Raw genomic sequence first — 27,736 nt, 5'->3', positions numbered from 1 at the left:
CCTGATGCTCCCCTCTAAGTAATCCTGACACACTGGTTTCTTTTGATTAAGACAGGCATTTGAGAGAAGTAAAGGAAAATACAGAATGAGAGAGCTGGAAATTTTTAATAAAATAATTAACAGGAGTTTTAGTCATATAATAATCTAGCTTTCGCCATGCAACTAGCCAGTAATTACTACAACATCAAAGACTTGAAAAGTTCAGTAAATTGGCAATTTAGTGCTAAATCCAATTTTAGTCCCAGCTAGTGGATTAATACCCAGTGTGGTAGAATGGATAGAGTGACAGACTAGGGCTCAGGAGACTTAGGGTCAAATTCTTGCTTGGCCATGGAAATTCAGAGGGCAGTAAGTGAAAGTGGTAGATAATAACGACTGTGTGTCATCAAGTCATTTCTAACTTATGAAAACCATTTCCAGGGTTTTCTGGGCAAAGAGTACTCAGATGTTCTGACCATTCCCTTCTTCTTGGGGCATCCTAGGATTGCGCAGCTTGCCCAAGGCTACAAAGGTTGGTTCTTCTGGGATTGAATCCCCAACCTCTGGTTTCACCGGACTCACTGAGCTGTCAAGCCAGCCATAAAACTAGGAACAACTCCTTAAATATCTCACTTAGCCATGAAAACTCTTATCAATGTTGTTATAAATCAGATGCAACTTGATGGCCCAAAACACACAGAATAAATCGAGTGAAATTGATGAACATGTTAGTGTTGAATAGAGATGGGGCCATTTGTATTCATATACGAATATCCCCCCACAGGTGGAGATAATGAGGGTCCGGCCCCATGGGATGACGAGCCTCTCTGCCAGGTCGCAGAGTGGCTAATCCATCACAAGAAACGGTGCAACAGGAAGGCTCCATGCAGTTCACAGCAGTGGCGTAATCATGAGTAGACCGTCATTATCTCCACCTGTGGGAGGATATTCGTATACGAATACAAATACCCCCATCTCTAGTGTTAAGATGGGGGTATTCATCATACACACTTAAGTGGGCTTCTTATAGCTGTTCTGTAGTTCTTTAAAGTATCAAGTCTGGATGTGTTTTGAACTGATTATTAGTGAAGGAAAGTATATACAGAATAAGTTTAAGAATGAATATAATTTTAGAAAGGAATTTTAAAAATAAGTCTAAACAATAGTAAGCATTTTACTAGTTACTATTTATCTTATACTTTAGAATATAGAATCATAGTACTGTCACAGAGCTAATAAAAGTTGTTCTTGATGTATTATTTTAAATCATAATGGCCTAAGAGATCTATACACGAGGATACGATATTCCAAGTATGGGGCTGTAGGTTGAAATCAGAGGTAGGGAACTTTGATAAGTATAGACCCCATTGCCATTTCTACCACACACCCAACTGGATGTTAAACCCCTCTATAATTGTGGGTTTAAAACAATTAAATCAAGTATGTCCATACATTATTTTAAAAATCATTGAAACAAATACATCTTTCCATACAGGAAAATTATTGATCCTTGAGAATCACAGGCGCAGCAATTTTATTTATATATATATGGCTGTGACAGCAGAAGGGAAAGGCAGGTAAGGGGGCATCACATCATTATACAGCATGCTGCCAATTAATTCAGGAAGATAACACAGACATATCTTCCTAGCAGGTTGCTATTTCTTGACAAATAAATACTGCAGGATGACAGTATTGGCTTTGTTATTGTTTGTTATCAGCTGAGGCGCTATCAGCTGTACATTAATACACTATATTGCTTATAGAATAAGTTAGGTTCCTTCTGTCACAACCAATTTGACTATCTTCCCATTGCACTTTCCCACAGAGAAATATAATAACATTTGCACCTATTTACAAATTGGATATTCATGTTATTACTTCCATTCATGTTTTTTTAAAAAAAAATAGAATAGATCTAATTTGCTTTGGTGCCTGTGAAGAAGACCCCCAAGCTGAAACATACTGGGCATTATTCACTAAATTATACCTCAAAAGCACCAGTTTCCTTTGTGCTTGTGGTTCAGCCTCACTTTATTTGGGTTTTTGTGTGTGTGTGTGTGTTTTTTTTTTACTATTTCCAACAGAGATTAATATCTATCCAACGTGTTCAGCTAAAACTTTTCCAGATGCAAAAGGCAGAATTGTAACCTCAGAGACAGTTTTGAGTCTATTATCTATTTTTTTCCTTGAGATGCAAGAAGAATTTAAAATGCCAAAGGATGAGAAATTGGCAAAGCTCATAATATTTATTCATTTCTTTGTTTTATTTATAGGTTGCCTTTCTTCTGATAAGGGTGAGAAGGGGAAAAAATTAAAATAGCACAAATATACCCAACTTCAGCTATTTAAATATGTGACAGCAAAGGGCTAACTTCCCAGAACATCCAAGCCAAGGTACATAACCAAGTGAACTTGTAAATATTCTGACTAAGCTACTTGAACACCAACCCTGACACAGCTAGAACAGTGTTGTGACCTCACACGGGAGATAAGAACACCAAGTGGGGAGTGCAATACACATCACACTGATGTTAACAAAAAGTCTCCTAGTGATAAGAATGGGTCTGGCTAGTTCCCTTACTTCACAAGAGAGAAAAAGCAACAACATGTTCCAGCCTGCCTTGAAATGAACACCACAAATGCGTTTTAAACAACATGGATTCCCAGCCCAAATGCAGCGCAGAGTGTGCGAAGCTTTCAGTTATGTTTACATCAGCAACCACTGCTTGAGGAATTTCATTGCTAAGGAAACCATACTGGCATGTAACCAACACGGCTAATCTGCCAAAGCCATTGTATTCTACCAGCTACAATGTTCATTACAAAAAAAAAAAAAAGGATCATGGCAGGAAGGGCTTTCCCTTTTCCAAAGCTAGCTTCTCAAAGTTTCAGAAGCATTATGTTTAAATGGTACATGTCAGTATGCAGCAGGCACTGTGGTTCTTGGTAGACTCTTAAAACAGCAGCTAAGATCGAGATAATGGGCAGGAAATGTTATACTACTGCACGCACTGCAGTAAAAAAAAAGAAGGCAAGCTAAATCCTTCATTATTTCAATGTGTGCTTTGCATGACAAGAGTCACAAAATATAGGCCAAATATACTGAAAACCCCGCTGAACTCCAGTGGCACTCAGGAAAAAAAGCTGTGAAAATGTACTCTGAAAAGGTTTTTTTTTTTTAATTAAATCTTATCACTATAATAAAACTCCTGTAGGCCAGACTGCCACTACAACACCCAACATTTTTCAGCCCTGCATGGTTAGGCCTGGTAGGATTAGCAGCCCAATAATGTTTCCTATCCATGCTTTATGCATCTGTTTAACACCATTTCTTTTCCTATCCAGGCACTGTAATCTTTCTCCTCTTCTATCAGCTTGTCAGGAGATAAGGAACCCTTCACTAGGCACATCAGATATGCATACATTGACAAAAGCACCTAGCTTTATACTGAGATATATCAAGACTTTTCATTTCCACTTGCAACTAACTCCAGTGGGTCTCTATTGGTATGCACTTGCACTGAACAGTCTGTGGATTTTCCTTACACATAATTTAACCTATTATGGGTTTGTATGAGCAAGGTCCCTGCTCCATGAAACCTAGTATCAGTCTACTCCATCTAGACCAGCGGTCCCCAACCTTGGGCCTCCAGATGTTCTTGGAATACAACTCCCACAAGCCTTCACCAGCACCTCTGCTGGCCAGAATTTCTGGGAGTTGAAGTCCAAGAACATCTGGAGGCCCAAGGTTGGGGACCACTGATCTAGACTATTCCCAACCCTACATTTCAACCCTGTCATACTATAATTGTATTACTGTACTTAATTTCACTTTTAACTTTGAAAGATTTGTATTCTTAGAAGTGGGATGTAAATGAATTACATTAACAACAATACACTGAACAGTTTATCAACGGTAGTTTGATACATGCCAATGCATTATGCTGCTTCAAATCCAGTAAAAATCAAGCCCATTTTAGCCATCAGATGCATAATCCATTTCTGATTTGTCAATTTGCAGAGAACAAACTGTCCACTAGTTCCATAAGGCAAAATACATTATCAGTAATGAAGACATTCTTGATTCAGCTGCCATAGATTTTAATAGCTGGCTTTAAATAAATTGTTCCTTTGCAAACAGAATAAACATTGCTTCTTAATAATGCTGAAGAGAGCCATCTGGTCTCACAGTAAGATGCAGGACAAACACTTTCTTCATCACAGCAGCTGAGGGCTTCTACTTTACTGCATCTCTACAAAGAGTAGTGTGAGTATGTAATGCTCATATTACAAAAAAACTGAAGAGCAATATCAGTCCTCTTCTGTACAACTATCAATAGAGATTGAAATCCTATACAGTGGTGTTTCGACTTATGAACACCCTACTTATGACCATTTTGAGTTACAACCAGCTCCGGCCACAAAATTTTGCTTCTACTTGCAACTGGAGCCTCATGGCGCAGTGGTTAAAACGCTGTACTGCAGCTAAAACTGTGCTCACGACCTGGGGTTCAAATCCCAGGTAGCCGGCTCAAGGTTGACTCAGCCTTCCATCCTTCCGAGGTCGGTAAATGAGTACCCAGCTCGCTGGGGGGGCAATGTGTAGTCTGCGTAATTAAATTGTAAACCGCCCGGAGAGTGCTTGAAGCGCTATGGGGTGGTATATAAGCAGCACGCTTTTTTGCTTTTTGCTTTGGAGCTTCCACTTACGAACAGAAAAAGGCAGGGGAAAAAGGTGGGAAATTCAAATTTCTAACTGTAGGTGGCGATGAGGCTGCTTCTTTGTAGCTCTTTTGTCCCTGCAGTTAGAGAGTGTGCATCAGAGGAGGCTTGGGACTGCCCCCTTCTGCTTCTCTCTGTGTGCATGTGTGTGTGTGTGTGTGTGTGTGTGTGTGTGTGTGTGTGTGTGTGTGTGTCTGTGTCTGTGTCTGTGTCTGTGTCTGTGTCTGTCTGTCTCTCTGTCTGTCTGCAGGGAGGCTTTGGGCTGCCTTGTAAAGTAAGGTGCTGTTTTCTGCTTTTAAAAAATTGTTCTGGGTGTTTTTGTAGCGTGGTTTTGAGCAGGGGTGTTACTTTTCTGTGCTGTGATGGGTCTTGGGGGTTCTTTGTTTTTTGGGTTTTTTCCCCCATTTTCGATAGGTCTTGGGGGTTTGGTTTCTTTTTGGGGGAGTTTCCCATTTCTGATGGGTCTTGGGGCATTGTTTATTTTTTCGCTTCCCCCCATTTCTGATGGGTTTTGGGGGTTTGGTTGCTTTTGGGGGGTTTCCCCATTTTTGATGGGTCTTGGGGGTTTGTTTGTTAGCTTCCCCCCATTTCCGGTGAGTCTTGCGGAGTTTGGCTGCTTTGGGCTTTCTTTCCCATTTCTGATGGGTCCCACATGTTTCCCTTGCTTTTCCCTTTGTTCTCTGTGCATTTCCGATCTGCTCCATTTGTTTTCTGTGCATTTCCAATAGGTCTTGCACACTTGATTGCTTTTCTTCCCCCCCCCCAACCAGAAAGGATTAATCGTGTTTCCAATGAGTCTTGCAGTAATTTTTTTCTTCGGCCAGAACGAATTAATTGCACTTCAATGCATTCCTATGGGAAATGGTGCTTCAACTTACGACCATTTTTAATTACATCCATCATCTGGAACTGATTACAGTGGTGCCTCGCTTTACGATCGCTCCATTTAATGACGAAATCGCATTACGACGAACATTTTGCTATCGCTTTTGCGATCGCTTTACGATGTTTCCTATGGGGGAATTTCGCTTTGAGATGATCGGTTCCCTGCTTCGGGAACCGATTCTTCGCAAAACGATCATTTTCTAACAGCTGATTGGCGGTTTCAAAATGGCCACCAGGTAAACAAAATGGCCCCCCACTGTTTTCTGGGACAGATTCCTCGCTGCACAGGCAGCGAAAATGGCCGCCCTATGGAGGATCTTCGCTGGACGGTGAGTTTCCAGCCCATTGGGACACATTAAACGCATTTTAATGCGTTTCTATGGGCTTTTTAATCTCGCTTTACGACGTTTTCGTTCTACAGCAATTTTGCTGGAACGAATTAACATCGTAATGCGAGGCACCACTGTACAGTCATAAGTCGAGGCACCACTGTAATGATTTCCTCTTGTGGCATGCAACCCATTTTTAATTCACAGAAAATATTCAAATATCTCCTAAAAGGAGCCACTTCTGCTAATTATCTACCCTGATATCTTAACTGTGCTGATTTACGGAAAAGGGAAGAGTCCAGGGTGGTCCTATTTAACAGTTTCCTGAGATTTGATGTGAGTGAAAGGTAACAGAAAGAAAAAGACAAAGTCTACCAAGGAATGGCTTCAATTTAAGAAAAGCTGTGGGTTTGTTTGTTTTGGGTTTTTTTGGGGGGGGACAGCAAGTTTTGCACATCAATTTATGTGGCAGGTGAAGATCTTAAAGTAGTATTTTATTGCAAACATCAATCTCAGTAACAATATGATGGGAAATGTAACCCAATAACCTGATACCCAGCTTTAAACACAAATTGCAAATTTATTGTCCAGACGCTTGAGTGCTGCCTGGCTTCCTGATTGGAATGGACCAGGCTAACAGATCGAAACTGAACCCAGACAAGATTGACCTTTTGTTCTGGGGGGAATCTGAAAGGTTGGGGGTATTGTCTCTAGGTTGGATGGCACTGCCCTCTTGTTTAGGGACCAAATTTGACATTCTTTTGGACCCAGCTCTTTCTGAAGAGTCCCAGACCGCGCTGCGTCCAGATCAGCCTTTAATCAATTTAGGTAAATCATCCAACTCTGCCCCTACCTAGACGACAGCTCCCTCATGCCCTTGGGGTAGGTATTGGCCATCTCTTGATCAACTACTGCAATTCTCTCTACATCACAGGTGAGGCTCCTTCGGGTGGCCACCTGATAGAGACCTGTAAGTCATCTACTAAAAGTAGGGCCTTCTTTGCAGTGGCTCCAACCTTGTGGAATCAACTTCCGTAGGAGCTTCACCTGGCCCCCTCCCTATGGAAATTCAGGAGGCAAATGAAGCCATGGCTTTTCAGGAAAGCTTTCCACACCAACCCTAGCTGACCACCTTTTGCCTATCACTTTTCTGCTCTATTGCTTTAGCACCATCTGGTTTTTTTGATTAGTTGTTATGCTGGTTTTAAATAGTTCTAGTTTTTTCTTGTTTCTGTTATCTATTGTTGCAAGCCACTCAGAGTAGTGCTTCGGCACTAATGGGAAGCAGTATAATTAACTGATTGATTGATTGATTGATTGATTGATTAATAGTTTATTTATCAGTCAATGAAGATCTTTTGTTAAGGTAGTCCTAAAACAATACATATTAATAGTTCAAAACACCAAACACATATGGATACACTTATTCTATCTTTGTATGTTGCTATTGTTATGTGCTGACTAGTTGGAATAGACTTAAAACAACTTTGGCAGGGCTTTCAAGGTAAGTGAAGAAATCCCAAAGTTTCAATGGCTGAGCAGGGATTTGTGCCCAAGTCTCCCGAGTCCTAGTCTGTTACTCTATTCACTGCACCAAAGTGGTCATTCCATCACACTCAACACACATATACAAAAATATGAACTCACTCCACTTTCTGACAAGAGTAGGACTATGCCCTTAGATGTTTTTCTCCTCCATGTCTTACCTTTGTGAAGAAAAGAGATCTGTGCTCACACTATGACTTTCTACAACTGCATGATAATGTGGACCCCAGGAAAATACATGTTCATGGGCCCTTCTCTTTCCAAATCTTTAATTTGAACAGGCAATTCCATGGTATTCACTGAACTGCTATATAATGTGGATCAGAGCAATGATCCAGAATTAATTACAACACTTTTGTCTCTACCTGGGGTTACGTGCTATCAAGTTAGAACCCACTTACAGGGGCCCTTATAGGATTTTCAAGGCAAATAAAGTATTTTAGGAGTAATGGTTGTTGTGGGTTTTTCGGGCTCTTTGGCCGTGTTCTGAAGGTTGTTCTTCCTGACGTTTCGCCAGTCTCTGTGGCCGGCATCTTCAGAGGACAGCACTCTGTGCTCTCTGAAGATGCCGGCCACAGAGACTGGTGAAACGTCAGGAAGAACAACCTTCAGAACACGGCCAAAGAGCCCGAAAAACCCACAACAACCATTAGATCCCAGCCGTGAAAGCATTCGCGAATATTTTAGGAGTAGTTTAACCATTGCCATCCCTCACTGAGTGTCTGTGGCTGAATGGGAATTCAAACCTAGGTCTCCTGAAGTTCTAACCCATTACTCTATCCACTGCATCACACAAAGTACCACTATTAAAAGATACATAGTGATGCACAACTCCTCAAGCAAACTAGGCAAAAACCAAACTGAAAGCCATAAGCAGTGCCTACCAAAGCAAACAAAAGTCATATTTGAAACTGGGACCTGCAAAACTACTACTGCAGAGTGAATTACTGGCATTGGTCAGATGAACATCTTATCCTTCAGTTTTTGATGACAATTTAATCTCACTCCCTCTAACCCATTTTCTAAAGCAAATGAATGGCAATAGCCGATTTAGCCCCAGTGGCTCCAACACATGCAATATCGAACTCAATTATGTAATCCTGACTTAACATGTTTTATTACTTTGGGGAAGTAATGAAAAATGCAGCAAAAATAAAAAAGCTGTTGTTTTGATTTATATACTGCTCCATAGTGCAAAAGCAGTTTCTGGGTGGTTTATAACACATGTGCATATTTTAAGCACATTTTAGTTTCAAACTAATGTCTTCTAGATCCCCAGAATTATTGAAAATATGTACATATCTTCTCTTCACTGTCTGGTACCCAAGTCTTCCACCAGGATTTCAGAAAAGATAACGAAACTTTCAAGTTAATATTTCAATTATTTCTTGGAAACACGTAAGCCTAAATCAGTAACTGGCCGCTAGCACTTTCACACGTCATGTGATCTATAGCTTGTTTGCATCTCCTAGATCAAATCCTGCTGTTCCTACATCTACCTATACATATCTGATTACCTCCTGTTCTCTGTATGAGGTCCATTGTAATGCATATTATGTTGACTGTCCAGGACCCTCCACTGAGGGTCCTATTTCCTCAGGGCTAAACTGTTGAGGGCTGCATTTTGGCAATGGGCAGAGACAAAGCTAATGGTCAGAAGTACCACCCTCTTTTCTCTCTTCAATCCACCTTTTATCTTCTCTTTCCACTCTTCACTCTCCCTCTTTTCATCTCTTCTCAGAGGACTAACAGGAATGAAATTAATCTCTTGCCAGATGTCTTGAAGTTGTTGTTTGCAGACAAGTTTTGAAATGTGCTTGTAGCAGGCATGTAGCCCATCTCTGTATTGAAGTGTAAGTCACAGCTGGGATCCATTTTGCCTCATGGAATATGCTTGGTCTCGTAAACACTACTGTTTTTCTCTCAGGTCAAACCATTTTACTGAATTAAGAGTACAGTGGTGCCTCGCTTAGCGAGCGCACCGTATAACGACGAATCCGTATAGCGATCCCCTTTTTCGGGATCGCTATATGGAGCACCCAATCGCCGCACCTCGCATTGCGACGATTGGGGAGTCCGGCCGCCATTTTGGAGCCGCGTTCGGCGGCTCCAAAATGGGCGCCGGATGACCCGAAATGGCCCCGCGCTGTGTTTTCGCACCCTCGGCAAGCGAGGGGAGGGCGCGAAAACGTGGCGCGGGGCCATTTCGGGTCCGTTTTGAAGCCGCAAAACAGCTGTTTTGCAGCTTCAAAACGGCCGCGGACGACCCGAAATGGCCCCGCGCGGCGTTTTCGCGCCCTCGGCAAGCGAGGGGAGGGCGCGAAAATGGCTGCCCGGGGCCAGGAAACTTCTCTAAGTGGGAAGTTTAGGGCCGATTTGGAACGCATTAAATGAAGTTTAATGCGTTCCAATGGCTTTTTACTTCCCGCTTAGCGAAGATTTCATATAGCGAAGGTTAATCCGGAACGGATTAACCTCGCTATACGGGGCACCACTGTATATACTGTGATAAACTGAAAGTGGGGAATCTAGGACTTAATCTGAGCTCAGGAAGTACCTTAAACAATTCCTGGCGTTAGTTTAGTGCCAGGACTTAGGAAGAAGCAATAAAAAAGTAGTACATTGACCTTGGTTTGACAATATTTAATGAACTTCACCTTATAGTAATCTCATCTCTTCAAAACAAACACAGAAATACAAGCAGTAGCAGCATATTTGCAAAGTTAGGAGTTGTGTATGCTCTTCAATCACAAGGAAACAAGGGAAACGAGGGGCCAAGAACATCTGGAGAAGCATGCCATCACAAAGGGGGAAAAAAGAAGGCCTAATTTCAGATGGGGCTATTGGGCAGTGAAAGCAACATTTCTTCCTAGCAGGCAAACAACAATGGCTAATTGTATTAACATCCACTAATGAATCACGAAGAGTGGCAGCCACATAACAGAACAAACAGAGTACAGTGGTGTCTCGACTTACAAACGTCCCGACTTACAACCATTTCGACCAACTCCAGCCGCAAAATTTTGCTTCAACTTGCAGCCACAGCTTTGAGTTACTAACAGAAAAAGACAGGGAAAAGATGCAGGGAATTCAAATTTGCTAACCGTTAGTAGGCGAAGTGACTGCTTCTTTGTAGCTCTTTCACCCCAGCAGTTAGAGTGAGTGCGATCGGAGGAGGCTCTGGACTGCCTGGTAAGGTAAGGTGCTGCTTTCTGCTTTTTAAAAACTGTTCTGGGTGGGTTTTGCAGTGTGGGTTTGGGCTGGGGGGTTTATGTTTCTGTGCTGTGTTGTTTTGTTTCTTGGTGTGTGTTTTTTTTTGCAGCCCCAGCACCTTCTGATGGGGCTTGCTCCATTGTTTATTTTTGGTTTTGTGGGTTTTTTAAAGCCCCAGCGCCTTTGGGGCTTGCTCTGTTTTTTTTTCCCCAGCCCCAGCGCGTTCCTATGGGGCTTCCAGTGTTTTATTTTTATTTTAATTTGGGTTTTTTTTTTCTTCTGGAATGGAGTAATCACATTCCAATGCATTTCAATGGTGCTTCGACTTACGACCATTTGAGTTACGTCCATCTTCTGGAATGGATTATGATCGTAAGTCGAGGCACCACTGTATATGAACCTTTGCCATTTGGAGATGGAAAAAGCTAGGCACCTGGCTATTGCAGAACCACACTAGGTTTCTCTCTTTCCTCTGTGCCTATTAACAAATGGAGACCAACTAAGTCCTATGAAATTAAAGCTTAAATCCTAAATCAACCACAAACCTGACTGGATGTGCAAGTTACTGTATTTGCTTCTAGAGATGTCGCCTACAGCAATGGTCCCCAACCTTGGGCCTCCAGATGTTCTTGAACTACAACTCCCAGAAGTCTTCACCACCACCTCTGCTGGCCAAGATTTCTGGGAGTTGAAGTCCAATAACATCTGGAGGCCCAAGGTTGGGGACCACTGGCCTACAGTATTGTGTCCATTTCTGAGCACCACAGTTTAAGAAGGATATAGAGAAGCTGGAATGTATCCAGTGGAGGACAACCAGAATGGTAAGAGGTTTGGAAACCAAGCCATGAGGAAAGGTTAAGGGAACTTGGCACATTTAATCAGGAGAAGGGAAGGCTAAGAGCCAACATGATGGCCATCTTCTAGTATTTGAAGGGCGAGCACATAGAATATGGTACAAGAGATCCATGCAGCATAATACACCCATCTGATGACAAACCTGTTCAGGAAGCAAACAGGAAAGGCATGCTGGCATGTAGACAGATTATCTTTCTTAGCAAAAGAAATAAGAGCTAAAGAGTGGTATTTTAGCATTCCAAAATACAGAAGCATTAGCATGAATTTCGATACACATCCTCAGGACATAATTCTGTGCTTCTACTCTAAAAAAACAAAGCAACCCTCAAATCTGTGTCCAAGGGATTTAAAAAATTCTTATATCAAATCTGCACTAAAAAGTAATATAATGATATACAATTTAATGTGCATATACAGGACATAATTCTCCATTTGAACCCCGGTATGAAATCCAGTTCAATTACAAAAAACATTTCCAACAACTTTTTATACTGGCCAGATTCTCATTACTTACATTATCGTTATAAGTTAAATAGTCTAAGTAAAATGATGAAAATCACAGCTGCGAATTTCCACTGTATTCTTCACTGCATGCCAATGTGGTATGTGAAATAACAGGATTCTGACCAACAAAAACCAAGCTCTCTCCAACACTGCATTTCATTTGGTTCTATAAAAACTAGTGCATAGCTAGGTTTTGTTTTTGTTCTGCTAATTTTACACAACAGGGAAGATCCATTTGAGTTGGGAAACTATCCAATGGCTTTGCGGAAGACTGTGTCCATACCTAACGAAATTCAGAAGTTTCCCCATACTTAACTGTATTCATTTATTCAGTTGTAGCATTTGGGCTTCCACAGTGATTTAAGACTATTAAAAACAGATTTAAAACATTCTTTAAAAGCTAGTTATTTTTTTAAAAAAAATAGAAATCAAAAGATCAAGACAGTTGTATTTGGTGGAAGCTCAACACAGTCAGAGCCAGCCTAAACTCTCTTTGGAGGGGATCCCACAATTAAGGTGCTATTCCAGGAAGCCCTGTTTTATATTCCCACCAAGCTAGCCTCTCAGGGTGGTGGAACATACAGCTGGTCCTGTGCTAAGGATCTCAAAATCCTGGCAGATGCTTATAAGAGACAGCAGTCTTCCCTGGCCTCAGTCCATTTAGAGCTATGGAGGCTAAAATCAACAACAAAAAAATCCCTATTAAAAGTGCCAAATCCAGCTTAGGCTGATATAGATTATGATCAACCACTCATTAAAATAATTTCAGTACCATGTTGAGTAAATTTAGGATGATCTGTTTTGTCCTGACCAACATCAAAAGCAGCATGGCAACTATTTTTGCCAGTAATTGTCACAACTCAAGTGAAAAACCCGAATTTATGGATGGTGGTGTGATAATATCTAGACGTCTCAATCCTCTCTTTCACCCAATTATGACTAAGTCAAGGCTCCTCAGCGGCTTTTTAAAGCAATAAGGATGCCACAACAAAAGGAAAGGCAGAGCCTGTTTGCCCGTCATTCAAACACTAGCAAACCAATTTAGCATGGCACTAGACAGATCAAAATCAGCCCTCCATTCAAGAAGCCACCCAAAAAGGTTCACTACTTCAAGACAGTATAACATTTTGAACCAGATTTTCTTAACTGGTTATACAGCCAGCTGCATGACATAAGTTCTAAAAGCACAAGTGCTATGCTTACATTTCAAATGTTTTCCCATTAACTGAAAAGTCCTTGCTTAGGAACACTCTTGGTAGCGTTAACTCACCTATTTTCTATCCTTAAACTCTAAGAATCAGCATTACTTTTTTGTAATTCAAAGCTTTTTTTGGAAATTACTTTTATTCCAAATCATGTGCAGATTTTAAAAGAGCACCTTCTTAGTAACACATACTTTGCTTACTACCTACATTTGTTAAGAGAATAAAACATACTGCAAATTGTTAACATTTTAGTATAAGCAGAAGAACTGCATATGATATGCCATGTCGTGTCCACTGATCTGTTCCACAGTTTTATTTTCACCAAGCTCTGGGAATGCAAAATTTCCAGTGGACCCAAAAAAAAAACCATAGCTGAAAATTTTCCATTACAGAAAATTTTCCACTCCACATCACTGCTAAGCACAAAGAGAACTGCTTCATTTCTTTCAGGAAGCTGCAGAGGCTAGCACCCTTTATACTAAAATCAGTTAATTTTTTTTTCTTCTTTCATCTTATTTTGTAATGCCTAACCAGAAAACTGGTGTGTGGTATCACTATAATGAAACCAATAAAGGAAAAAAGATCGTTGGAGAATGCAAATACTGTGGACAGACATATGCAAACAACGCAACAAGAATGAAAAGACATTTAACAATATGCAAAAATTGTCCAGAAGGAACAAAGTCATCATACCGGAAGCTACTACAATTAAGTGCTGGAACAACATCTGGGAAAAGCCTCCTTCAGGAACTAATTGTAAGTAAACCAACAAATATTGCTCATTAAAGTAAAGAGTAGCCATGTGGTCAAAACAAAATAAAATACGAATGCAAGAATAGGAGATACTGTACTCTTACAGAACACTAAAAATGTATCATACAATAAAACAAGTTTACTGTTTATTGTATGCTGATTTTTTTAGGGGTCTATAAAGGTATCAAATATTCTTCATTACTCCACAGAGTAGGAGTTTTGGAACACAAGTCATTTTAGAACTGTAAGGCACTGTATTGTTTAAAAGTTGATGACGGAAATTTGGATTAGACCAAAATCTTCCTCCCCCACCCCCTTTCTTGCAGGAGCTTGGCAATTCCAGCCAAACGGCAGATCTGCCAAAGGTGAAAACTAAAAACACTGAACAGCCAGCTCTGGAGAAAGGAGACTCAGGAGCCTCTGTTTCAAGATTAGAGCTGCAAGATACACGATCTCTGAGTAGTAGCTTAGGACAGCAAAGTTTTCTGGCCAACTCTGTGGATAAAATGTCCAAAGACGACCAAGAAAGAGCTAACGAGACTCTAGCAAGAGCTATATTTGCAAGCCATCTACCTCTTTCTGTACTTGAAAATCAATACTGGAAAGAGCATTACAAACTAATTTGCCCGCGGTATAAGTTGCCATCAGGTTATCACTTATCGCATTCTCTTTTAGATAAAGAGTACGACAGAGTTCAAGCAATGGTGACTCAAAGGATCAGGCAGGCAGAGTCTCTGACGCTGATGTCAAACGGGTGGACTGATACAGAAGGAAATTCTTTCCTGAGTATTATGTTTGCAACTCCTGAACCAACGTTCCTTAAAGCAATTTCCACCAAATCTCCTCATGCTGGTGAATACATTGCCAACTTACTGAGTGAAGTAATCGAAAGTGCAGGGCCAGACAGAGTGCAAGCAGCTGTAACTGACAATGCAAGTTACATGCAAGATGTGTGGCAACTATTAAAAGTGAAATACCCACATCTGATAATCTTTCGCTGTCTTGCTGATGGGCTGAATTGTCTTGCAAACGACATAGTAAATATGAGTACAATGAAAACTGTACTAGCAAACTGCAAAACTACTGTGAAGGCATTCAACAATCACCCTGCTGCTAATCAGACACTGAAGAGATTACAAAGAGAGAAACAGAGCAGGGAAAGTGCACTTTTCTTGCCATTAGATGCTAAATGGAACTCAGTTACAAAGTGTTTGGACAGTCTGTTGTGTACAAAGAACTGTTTACAGTATGCTTCAGTAGAAGACACAGTACCCCACATTATTCCTGGAAACATTCAAGAGCAGATTAATGATAATGTGTTTGAGGCCCAAGTACAAGAAGCATTCAATTTGTTACTACCAATTTCAGAGGCAATCAAGAAACTTGAACAAGATGCACCAACCCTATCAAATGTTCCAGAGATGTTTAGAAAAATGCAAGAAAAACTAAGTGAACTTTTGTCCTCTTCATCTCTATCCCATGAAGAACAAACTGAATTAAAGCAAATATTTACTAAGACGTTTGAGTTTTGCTCCCACCCTGCTCATCTGGCAGCAAATCTACTAGATCCCAAACAGTGTGGAAAAAAATTATCAGAAAATGAATTATCCTCTGCTCTTGATACAATTGCGGAGCTAGCAAAGAACATTCCTAATATTGATGAAATAACTGTGATGACAGATATTGCTGAATATCGTGCAAAGGAAAAGCTCTGGAGTCAAGAGATCATTTGGCGGGCATCAGAGAATATGTCTCCTCTTACATGGTGGAAGGGATATTGTAACACCCGACAACTGTCCACAATTGCTGTAAGAATCCTAAGCATTCCACCAACCATCACTGCTTGTGAAGAGAACTTGAGGGCTTACAACTTAATCGAGACAAAGAAGATGAACAGACTAACAGAGGAACGTGCTGCTAAGCTTGCCTCTGTATCTCTAAATCTCTTGTTACTGCAACAGAACCAGTCACAAGCATATCAGGAAAAAAGGATGAAGTATGATGAACTTCCCACTGGCTTGTTGTGGGCAGAATCATCATATAATGAACAAGTACATGGCTCAAGCATGTCTGAATCAGATTTGCCTCTGAGTGAGCTGGAATTCACCAGCAAAGTAAGCACTCCTATGGCCAGCGAAGATACCCTTCCATTTAACTCTGTGGAGCAGCTCAGTAAAAAGCAGTAGTATAAAATGTATAACTCTATCTCACAACTCTAATAGTAGGCAATATCTTTTATAGGACCACTACAAATGAAACAAATCATGAATTTTATCCATGAAAGTTTGTGATTTGTTTAATTTTGAGTGGTCCAATAAAAAGTTTTGCCCAGAGTTACATTTGTGTAATCTTGGGGACCCCACAGCCTTCTCTTTGTTCTTTATGTACAATTCTATGGATAGCCTCAAATTAGTCGCTTAACTGTTCCCACTTCTTTCATTTTAGGATCTCAAAATATTTACATTTACTGTAATCTGAACAAAAAACTATTGAAAGCTTTCATTATTTTCTAATATAGATAAGCATTTTAATTGATTTTTTCCTAGTCAAATATTTCAGCTCAATTGCTCTCCCTGCTGAAAAAAACATTTGAGATTTCTTCCCTATTTTAAGTACCGCAGTGTACTTTTAAAGTTTTGCTTACTGAATATAAGTCAAATGAACATACTAAATGAAATCCTAAACTGTTAATCAAGTACTGTACAGTACTTAAGAGCAATGGGGGAAAATCAGATTTGACATTTTCCAGAAAGCAACACTGTGGAATCAATGCAAAGAGGCATCCTGAATTTTGCTATCATTTCCTCCATTCTTATGCTATCACCCAAGTCAAATAACAGATGCTAAATAATAGTCAAATAAGAGTGCCAACTATTATCATTTACATTCAAAGACATTGATCTTTTTGGGTTTTGCATTTAAACAGTTTTGAGATAGTTCAAAGGGATCTTAGCAAAAACAGAACAATGGGATCTGCTATACATTAATGTGTGTGTGTGTTTAAAAGGGGGTACTAATGATGGGAACACAAATGTGAAATTGAAAGTCATTATTTATGACCACTTGACCAATGGTTGCACCAAATTTCAAGTGGAACATTAACAACAATCTTAATATAAACATTCTGACAGTATTTAAAGATATTTCCCTTCAATTGGTACTGCAAAGTCCTAATATCTGACTGTGATTTACTGCACATCTATTCAGAACAAGTTTCAGGATGTTCAGGGAGACCACCATAAGTAAATACTGTAAGTAAATATGCTCACACCTTTAACATCAGTCACAGGTATCTTGCTCATATTCCAACAACCCCACTCTGCCTGGCTCAATTGATCAGGTCACTGTCTCATTACAAAAGCCAAGAAGTATTTTGAAAAGGTGGTAATAAAATGCGGCAAGGTTGAAGGTAGGTGGAATACAGGGCTTTGTGGAAGACCCCAAACTCCCAATCAGAAAGCAGAAAGCAGTGGGGTGGGAGAACCAAAGTATTTTATATACACAAGTGTATTTTCAAAAACTTAAAGGTACATTATAAATCTACACACAAACAGTGAGTCATCAAATGTCATTGTGCTCTAAGTGCATAACATCTTGGCTCTCCCACGTCAATGAAAATGTCTTCTTCCTCCAAGAAGCAAGAAATCTTCGAGGTGACATTCACAGCCCTATTTCAAGGATAATAATGTCCCTGCACTGAGATTGATCTGGCCATGTAATGACATTACTGCCTCAATCCTCCTCCTCCCCCTTTGTTACTGTCTACCATTCAGAATGTGCAGAATATGTTTGCTGTTGCTTCTGTAGCCAAATGCACTGCCAAGATATGAAAACATTATGTCGGCGGGTGTGGGAGAAACCAAATTAACAGCGGGGAAAGTATTGGGAGGGACCACAACCACACACAAGTCCAACAGAATCAGAGCACGATCAGTGGCCACAAATGCTGACCGGCTACTACCTGAGGACAATGGGAAATGCAATGGAGTGGCTTGAATAATGAACACCTGTAGCATAATACCTAGTCACATGTGTTATTTCCTGCAAACTTCAACACAACAGATTTAACACTTCCAACACCACTATGTGCCTAGAATTTTTTTGTGCTGTTTTGTTCGGGGGGCAGCAATCAATGCTTGAAGGAAAGCCACATGGTAAAAGATAGTACTGTATAAATAATATAACTCCTGCCGGGTACAAAGATAAATAGAGTTTGATGAGCCCTCAGCCTAAAGTGAACTATCTTAACATCTATTGAATTACCATATTTTTCCATGTATAAGACAATACTTTTGTCTAAAATCTTAGACTACAAATTGAGAGTCATCATATACACAGAAGTAATCCGAGGAGAGAACGGCGTAATTGCAAAACTGCCCATACCTTGCCTCTGCAAACAGGCTTCCTTCAATCATGAGGCTTAGCTTCCTACAATCAGGAGACTTAGCTTCCTCCAATCACGAGCCTTATATAACTGACATCAGCTGATGCTGAACAAACCAATTAGAACACACCTCATTGGAAGTGAAGCATGTAGGCACCACTCAGATGTAACAGGGATTGGTAATGTCCGAGCGTTCTGAGCCTATACCTAGAGGCTGAATAAAGTAATATGCTCAAAGCTAAGTGTGATGCATAATATGACAATACTGGTATGTAAATGTTACCTAATTACTAAATAAAAATGTATTCTGTTTTATGTTTAAAATATTGATTTCTTAATTTGGGGTTAGAAAAGTGGGAAGGGCATTTTATACATGGAGTTTCTTATATACAGAACAATATATTGTTCCCACCTGTAATTGTAAAAGGCCAGATTATAATTGAAAAACAATGTCAATAACAATATCTTAAGTCTGAACCACTTTATTATTTATTCCTCCCAAAGCAAGGCCACGGTATATACACACCACTGACAGAAAGCAGAAATAGTCTAGGTGGGACTTAGATTTCAGAACATAACATTATTGGATTTTTTTAAATTGAAATTCTTTTACAATAAAATGAATTGAATTGAAATTCTTTACCACAATAAAATGCATTTCCAGTAACACATCTGCGATTTTTCAATTATCTTTGTTTTACAGTAATTGCTGTTGTTGTTTAGTCATTAAGTCATGTCTGACTCTTCGTGACCCCATGGACCAGAGCACACCAGGCCCTCCTCTCTTCCACTGCCTCCCGGAGTTGGGTCAGATTCATGTTGGTAGCTTCAATGACACTGTCCAACCATCTCATCCTCTGTCGTTCCCTTCTCCTCTTGCCTTCACACTTTCCCAACATCAGGGTCTTTTCCAGGGAGTCTTCTCATGAGATGGCCAAAGGATTGGAGCCTCAGCCTCAGGTTCTGTCCTTCCAGTGAGCACTCAGGCTTGATTTCCTTCAGAACGGATAGGTATGATCTCCTTGCAGTCCAGGGAACTCTCAAGAGTCGCCTCTAGCACCACAGTTCAAAAGCATCAATTTTTCAGCGGTCAGCCTTCTTTATGGTCCAGCTCTCACTTCCATACATCACTACTGGAAAAACCATAGCTTTGACTATGTGGACCTTTGTCGTCAAGGTGATGTCTCTGCTTTTTAAGATTCTATCTAGGTTTACAGTAATTACAGTAGTTAAATTCTCATTATTATTCCATTTTTCAGCTACTAACAGAATTACCATTTTTTGTTTGCTGTTACACCAACAGCACTAAAGCAATCTGTGTGCTTTAAACAGATTTAGTGTTGTTCGTGTAAACATGGTAACTATCCCAACAGCTGTAAATATATAGATGCACTTCTTGAGAAAAGTAAGCTTTTTATGTCTATTGCGGTGTGACTGATATTCATTCATGAGGTAATTGGCGGGAATGTAAAATAGGAAAAGGTGAGAACTACTGATTGTAAAGCAACAAGGGTTGGCAAACTGTGGCCCTCGTGACACTGCAATACTACAATACCTATTAACCCTTGCCAATATAATCAACAGGGAGGTATGATGGGAGCTGCAGCGTGACATCATCTTGAGAGGCGCAAGTTGGCCAACCATTCCACAGTTCAATGTACACATATCACTTTCACTGGCAGTTCTGGATGAGGCAGCCTTATGTTCCTTGACCACAGCCAACAACTGAACATCCCTTTCACTTGTGCATTGTGTGCTGCATCAATGCTTGAATCAGGTTCTGAAGAAAATTAACTTCTTAATCAGGGTCCTGCTTCTACCAGAGAACACCTACAGTCAATTCATCCTGTGCCTCCTCTGTGGCTTCAAGCCAGGCAAGAATTAAGAAGCATCCATCTTGTGCTGACCATGTTATATTTTATACTAAAATATAAGAATGTAAAAAAAGGCAAGAGATGTTAAAACCTGGGTGTGGGTGTGAGGGACTGAAAATTTAGAGAAAAAAATGTGGTGCTTTTTTTTTTACTGTTCTTTGCCCCATTCTCTTTCAGAACGAGTAAACTATAATTTAAGATTTTATTCACTCAAATAATCAAAAAGTATGTTGTTAAAATTCCATGAAAGATATTCTAAAGAATTTGATTGTGATTATTCCTGTGCATATTGTACACAAATACAATGTTCAAATCCACAGTGCATTTATTTACCCAGTAGATATTGGCATCTTCATAAGAAGTAGATACAAGAAGTCCTCAGTGCCAGGACTGCCGTTTCCCTTCTTCTGTAGTTTGGTGGAAAAAGCCACAGCAGAAGCAAAATTGTTTTTGTCCATATAGCACAGTTTATTCTGTTTATTACAAACTTTATGGTTTCTGGTTTCATTCCCCCTTTATTTCTTAGGTGACAAAAACTGAGATAACATGTGCTTGGTTAGCTCCAGGAGCAGCAGTTTGGAGCTTTCTTTAGTACAGGATAAATTAACAATTTGGTTCTATAGAACGAAGGCTTTTACATTTTTCTGTTTCATAAATATGTCAAATAAAACACTTGTATATGTTAATCGAACTGATGGAAAATGTTTGGGTTTGATATAAACATAGGAACTACATATATTTCAAATTTTCCCCTATTTCTTTTTTTTGTCCAGAAAAAGGAAACAAAACATTTATTTTATCCTATGGCTACAAAATTTCTGGAACGTTTAACACCTCTGAAAGGGGCCAATGGATTCACAGCTCCAGTTATCAACAGCGAGTATCCTGTTCAATATTTACACACATGTAACTTGAAATGTAGAAGCTACCATAGCAATCTGATAAATTACCAGTTGTGTGTCTGGCCACATATGACTGGCACCCTACCAAAATGCCGCACCAGCTTCCAAAGTTGCAGCTCCATGCGTATGTAAATAATGAGCAGGATACTGGCCAACATTTCAAACTAACACTATTATTCAAGTGTTACATATTATTCTGACACATGTAACACATCAGCAATCCAACTTGCAAGCTTATAAGAAGAAATCACACACAATAAAGGTTGCACAAAATGATCAAGAGGCATGTTGACGATCTACTTATTTCCCAAACCATCTTTACAGCACCAACATATCTAAGTATCAGCAATGGTAACTATTAATAAGATGTTTCCTGTTAGAAAAATCAGATATTTCAGCACTGCTTTTATCTTCTAATATTTATACAACATCAAGGTGTAATTGTACGACACTTTTCTCTAGCAGTTCTTTTTTGAAAGGAGTTTGGAAAAGTGGAGCTAACTTTAGGAAATTTAAGGAGGCCTTAAAATGCAGGGCTGACAGCAATAATGTCACAATGCGAAGTCCTGCAAGATGGAAATCAAACCAGGAAAGCCTGCAGTTTAGCTGAAAATCTGGAAAATGCCATCATCAGTGACTAAGGTTGAGTTTGACACCCCATCATCACATTTATTTTAGTTTTGCTGGTAGCGTGCGTTAAATGAAGGTCAAACACAAATCCTGCAGATATTTCAATACTGGAGGAAATTGTATGCAACAGCATACAATATTCATTTTGAGAGAAAGGCAATCTCATTCCTACACAGCAAAGAATGAAAACGATGCTTCAGTGTTGGTGACAAAGGTACTCCTGACTTCAAGGGAGAAGAACGGCGCCCCCTGCACTCTCACCTTAGGCACTGGGCCTCGACCTTTCCAGAGCCAAAGCCCACTTTTAACATCAACTTGCAATGTTGGGACCATTTTCTACAATGCCATTCCTCTAGTTTATACTGGGCGTTTGTGTGTGTGTGTGCATCTTCCTATTCTGTTCTCCTTCATTACTCCTTTTAATATCTTTATCTCTCCTGGGAACATTTCTCCTTAATATTCTCCTTTTAAAAGACAAGGTGCACCCGTCCTGAAACAATTATTAAGAATACCTCTTTTGCCTTCATTTTTCTCCTCCAAGTCTCTTTCTGTTCCTGTAACACTCACAAGCTCACACAAAGAAATAAAAACAACAAAGAGAGAGAGAGAGAGAGAGAGAGAGAGAATTGGGAACTAAATTTGAGAGGCAGAATTCTGCCAGTCAGAAACGAGGGCAAAAAGTCAAGGCAGAATGGCTTGGGAACTGAAAACAAACAAACAAACAAAACAAAAGAGCCTGCTTCTCCACTTACCAATGCTCCTGTGCCTCAGTTATTCTTGTAACTAAACCCACTATTTTTCCTATTTCCAGTACTGATATTCCCACCTCTCTACAATGCGGCTTCACCCAACCCCTCCTCTGGCTTGCTTGTCAGCTTGCCTGAAATTAATACAGAGCCAGTCACAAAGTCTCTTGCAAATAAGGAGGAAATATGCAGAGAAACAAACTCAAAACCTCACCCGGTGCTTCCTCTAACAAGGCTACCTAGCTACTAGCAATACACACACAGCTGATGAAGATCTAAAAAAGAGTCCCTTTACACCTGGGCACTCTGTAGGCAGAGTTTTGCGGTAGGGGTGGGTAGAGAGGCCAGCAGTAGAGTTCTCACAACCCATCTCAGGTGAGGTGGTAATACGTACAAGGTCCCCTTTGCCTGAAAGGTAAAGCTAAAGGTTCCCCTTGACAATTTTTGTTCAGTCGTGTTTGACTCTAGGGGGCGGTGCTCATCCCCGTTTCCAAGCCATAGAGCCAGCGTTTTGTTCGAAGACAATATACCGTGGTCACATGGCCAGTGCGACTTAGACACAGAACGCTGTGACCTTCCCCCCACCGAGATGGTCCCTATTTATCTACTCGCATTTGCATGCTTTCAAATCGCTAGGTTGGCGGGAGCCGGGACAAGCGACAGGCGCTCACTCTGTCACATGGATTCGATCTTACAACTGCTGGTCTTCTGACCCTGCAGCACAGGCTTCTGCAGTTTAGCCCGCAGCGCCACCACATCCCTGAAAGGCGGTGTTGATAGAAGAGTTTCACAAACTAAGAGGAGCATAGTGGCCACTCTACAATAGGATCATAACTTACAATGCAATCTGTAACCGCATTTTACCTCTGCTGAAAAGAGTTCTACATTGTTCTGGTCTGAAGGAGTTTGCTCCTTCATCTCTACACTCAAAATGTTGTCCCCTGTTTCCCATTCGACTCTCAAACCAAACAAAAGCAGAACAAAACACACTGTAGCAAGACACATTCTAAATTCAAATCTAAGAACAATCCTAGTGCCACAGTTAATCTTCTCTCAGAGGCAGAAGCACTCTGCTTTCTTTCAGAGATCAAAATCATAACTGGCTTCGTATGCAGCTCATACAAGCTCAAAGTGCAAGCACATGCCTGGGCATGTCATTTCCAGCGTGACACCCATCATTCAACATCCCAACTTCAGCAGCTTACAATGTTAAAGCTTCAGCAAAAGAAAACTTCAGAGCAAACCAGAAGATATAGGAAAGAAAGCCTTCTGTCCCCTTCCATCCAGCTGTAGAAAGAATACCATCCTTTGCAAAGGTATGGCTTCGTGTCCCCCAAATTACTGTTTTATTGGCAGGCTGTTTTATTGCAATGTCACTGAGATTTCTCATTCACCTCCTGCAGAATTCTTCAGAAAAACTTCAGAAATCCAGCACACTCAGGAAGCACTTAACCATTCCTCTTTTGCAAAAGACATTGTGATCTCTATGAATTGAACAAGACTATTTTTCTTAGGCTATTCTGTGAGTAATAAGTGCCTTCTGTTTTGTATTTTACTTGTGAAGCCCTGCAAGTTCTAACTTGCTCCAAGTTGGAATCATCAGTACATTTGAAAAGCAGGTTGCTCACCTTAGCTGAAACTTTATTTTGCTAAAACATTGGTTAGCAAAATTAGGTGAGATGCCAGAGGCATTCAGCTGCAGTACACAGTGGTTTACATTCCACAATATTATCAATGTACTGGTTAGTGACAATCAGTTTCTAACAATATTCCAAAATGCAACCTACTTCATATCCCAGTATGCAAGGGATCACATGCAAAAAGATGTTTTAAAGTAAGATGCCCAGGTGAGAACTGGAAGGACATTTGGAGAAAAAAGGGAGGACAGGCCAAATCTTTGGCATAGATCCAAAGAGCCCCTGCACACGTAGAAGGCCTTCCCAGTTATAAGAGGGGGAAAGGACTTCTCTTTCCAGCTGGGAATGTCTGGAGCTTGGGATGGAGAGGATGATCATTGATGGGCAAGAATAAGTGCCACTCATCTCCATTTCCCGGTGCAAAGAGAACTGGATTTCTGGATTGTATTTTTTATTTATTTACCATATTTGCCAGCATACAAGATGACTTTTTGGCCCTGAAAAACATGCCTCCAAGTGGGGGGGGTCATCTTGTACGCCGGGTGCACATCCAGCAAACCCTCCCTCTCTCCCAGCGAAGTCACTTACCTGGTAGTAAGACTGGGTAGAGCCCCGCTCCTAGCCTGGGAACAGCCTGACTCTAGCGCTGGACAGCTGACTGTCGGGAACAGCAGAGAGGAGGCAGCCATTTTGAGATGCGACCACATGGCTGCTGCCTCTCAAAATGGCTGCCGTCTCTACAAAATGGCTGCCACCTCTCTGCTGCTTCCTGACAGTCTGCTGTTCGGCGCTGATGCTGTCCTTCTTCCAGGAAACCCTCGCTCTCTCCCAGCAAAAGGAAGCAGACTCACGCATGCGGAAAAGGGGGTAGTCTTATACAGCAAGTATGTAACAAACTCTACATTTTGACTGGAAATGTTGGGGGGGGGGTCGTCTTATACGCCCAGTCGCCTTATACACCGGCAAATACAGTAAAATATTTTTTACACCACCTTTCTCCTTAGAGAGGGCCCAAGGTGGCTTGCGTCAACAGACAATACTTAAAGCTAACACAGTGAGTACACAAATACAAACAAACAAAAAATCAAACGAATACCTTACTAAAAAACATAAGCAATACCAAAACACATTCAAAAAGCAGTAAGGTAAAACCATCCATTAAAAAACCCCACTCAGACAGCCAGTTACTCTAGGAAAGCTTGCCTGAAGAGAAAGGCCTTTTTGCTTGCAGTAGGACAACAAATATGGGGCCAGCCTGGCCTCCTGTGGGAGGGAGTTCCAAAGTCTGGGAGCAGCACTAGAGAGTAATTATGCAAATGCCATGCATCCCAAAAGATGAATTTGATTGACGATGCTGACTCAGTCAATTTAATACTGTAATTCTCAAGAGTAAGATGAGCAGAATTGAACTCTGTGCTACATAGGTGACATGGGTTGCACCAAAGCCAAATCAAGCACAAGGCATTCACCTGAGAGGCACCTGATGCAAATAATGTGTTTCTTTTGTTTTATTTCCCCACAGTGTAGGACAGCTGTTTACACAGCTGGCCTGCTTTAACAATATCACACATCATAATATACCATTATTAGATAATCAATCATTTTGGAATAATGGAATATGACTGTACTATAGTCAGTGTGTTCAGGCCTGCTTCCCTCTTTCCCCATGAAAATTCCAGAAAATGGCAGAGGTATAAAACCAATGAATAAATTTCTGCAATGAGTTTTGCATTCTGTAATAAAAGCCCAATGTCTCTTCATAAGAATTCTACACACATAGGCTTGATAAACAAGAGGCAAAGCGGCTAACCTTGTGCTAATCCCTAGAACATTTCCTCTAATTCGTCAATACTGCATAAACTGGGCCCCAGTAGAATTGTTTCCATTAGCTCTTGAGTCAGACGATACAGGCACACATACACACACACTTCAATATGGAAACAGAGTTTTCAAGCATGGCTGATTTCAATAAATCATCTACATTTACATTAAGAATGAAGTTGATGAGGTCCAGGAAGAGCAAGTTGCTTACCTGCAACTGTAGGTTTTCTGTGAATTCACATATATGGATTTTGGTGCAGGCTGGTTTCTGTGCAGGCACCAAAACCCATATGATTCACAGAGACCACAAAGAAGAAACCTCTTATTTGCCAACAGGGTTTCCAGAGCATTCTAGACCATCCTTTCCACACCTGGTGATTGTCAGACATTCCAACTAGAACACCACTCAGCTTCAACCAGCATAAACTGTAGCTAGGGATTATGGGAACTGCAGAACAAAATATATATGTGGGACACAATGGAGAAGGTTGTTCCAGTTCTGTAATTTTCTAGACATCTGGACAGAATGCCAATGCCTAGATTTGGGCTTTGTTTTGAAAATTTGCAGCCTCTTAACATGTGAGAATCTCTCATCAAAATATGCTGAAGTAAGCATTTCTATTTTAAAATTGTATAAAATGATAAGAAATTTAACAATCCCAGTGCCATAGTATCACCAAATATTACAGCACAGACTATTAGCTACAGTAACAGTAGCTACATGATCAGGATAACAGCATTTAAAAATACAGTATCATGCAAATACACACACACACACACACACACACACACACACACACACACACACACACACGGGGGGGAGAGTTATATAAATATAAAGATTCTAAACCTGGATACTACCTCATATGAGACTAATTTATGCCCCTGTGGGTACACCAACACTGCCTACACCAACTTGATTATTGCATTTAGAAAACTGATTTTCACACTTCTAAAATATCCACAGATGGTATCACTGAGTGTGGGAGGAGGGAATATGAATATTGTATCCTGCAGCACCTATGAACTGCTGAAATGTGTCATTCTATATGGATAAATAAACCCTTCTGGTACCAAGCACCAGAAGACAATGTCTTCTAGACTGTTAAGAAATCACACAATGAAGCCCAAGGTCACCTGGGCCCTAAGCATTCAAACCAAACTAACTGAGAAAACAGAAGGAAGGGGAACTGAATTTCATCTAGAAAAAAGCCAGAAACAACTGCAGAAACAAAAGTATCACATTCCCTTCCGTTGATAGCTTCTTTTGCACTCTGTACCAGGCTGAATGGCCCTGAGGAGGAACACACTGAACATACCGGCACACCAGCAGAAGAAACCTTGGAGGATCTAATCTTCACTGACATGGAAAAGTGTCCCCATCTCTTGTGGGGACAATCATGGCTGTGAAAAGCCAGGCAAAAAGAATCTTGGGCTATGCTGGTGTCTCTCTGGAGAGGTGGTGAAAATTTCACCTCTGATGTGCAAAACATTGCTTGGGAACTAGACTCTGCACTTCTTTTGCTCCAAGCTAGACAATCTCATCATCCAACAAAGAGAACATTTAACTGAAATACATTAAAAGTTTCTTCTCTTCTCCTCACACACTGTTTCAGGTTCTGAAGGTCCCTAGGGTTCCCCTTTTGCCCTTGAGAAGTCTGTGGGAACCTTGAAACAGAGAAGGGTGCTTCTAACAGTCAGAAATTGCAGATCAGGACCACTGACAACAATCCATCAGTGATTTTTCAC

At 40.6% G+C, this 27,736-nt stretch overlaps 1 protein-coding gene and 1 long non-coding RNA gene across 6 annotated transcripts in view; both read right to left on the bottom strand.

Annotated features, from left to right (window-relative positions):
• Positions 1 to 27,736, bottom strand: part of DIP2B (DIP2 acetate--CoA ligase B (putative)) — a 193,883-nt gene that overhangs the window by 132,833 nt on the left and 33,314 nt on the right. The gene's annotated exons all lie outside the window — the stretch shown is intronic.
• Positions 9,990 to 24,990, bottom strand: LOC144586332 (uncharacterized). The gene is made up of 3 exons (XR_013541111.1): positions 24,922 to 24,990; positions 11,411 to 24,882; positions 9,990 to 11,266 (listed from the first exon to the last, which is right to left on the bottom strand). It is a non-coding gene; the product is annotated as an uncharacterized LOC144586332 (long non-coding RNA).

Source organism: Pogona vitticeps, chromosome 2 (genome assembly GCF_051106095.1).
Source record: "Pogona vitticeps strain Pit_001003342236 chromosome 2, PviZW2.1, whole genome shotgun sequence".
NCBI lineage: Eukaryota > Metazoa > Chordata > Lepidosauria > Squamata > Agamidae > Pogona > Pogona vitticeps.
Note: the sequence above shows the minus strand (reverse complement) of the source record. Positions and strands in the feature narration are given on the sequence as shown.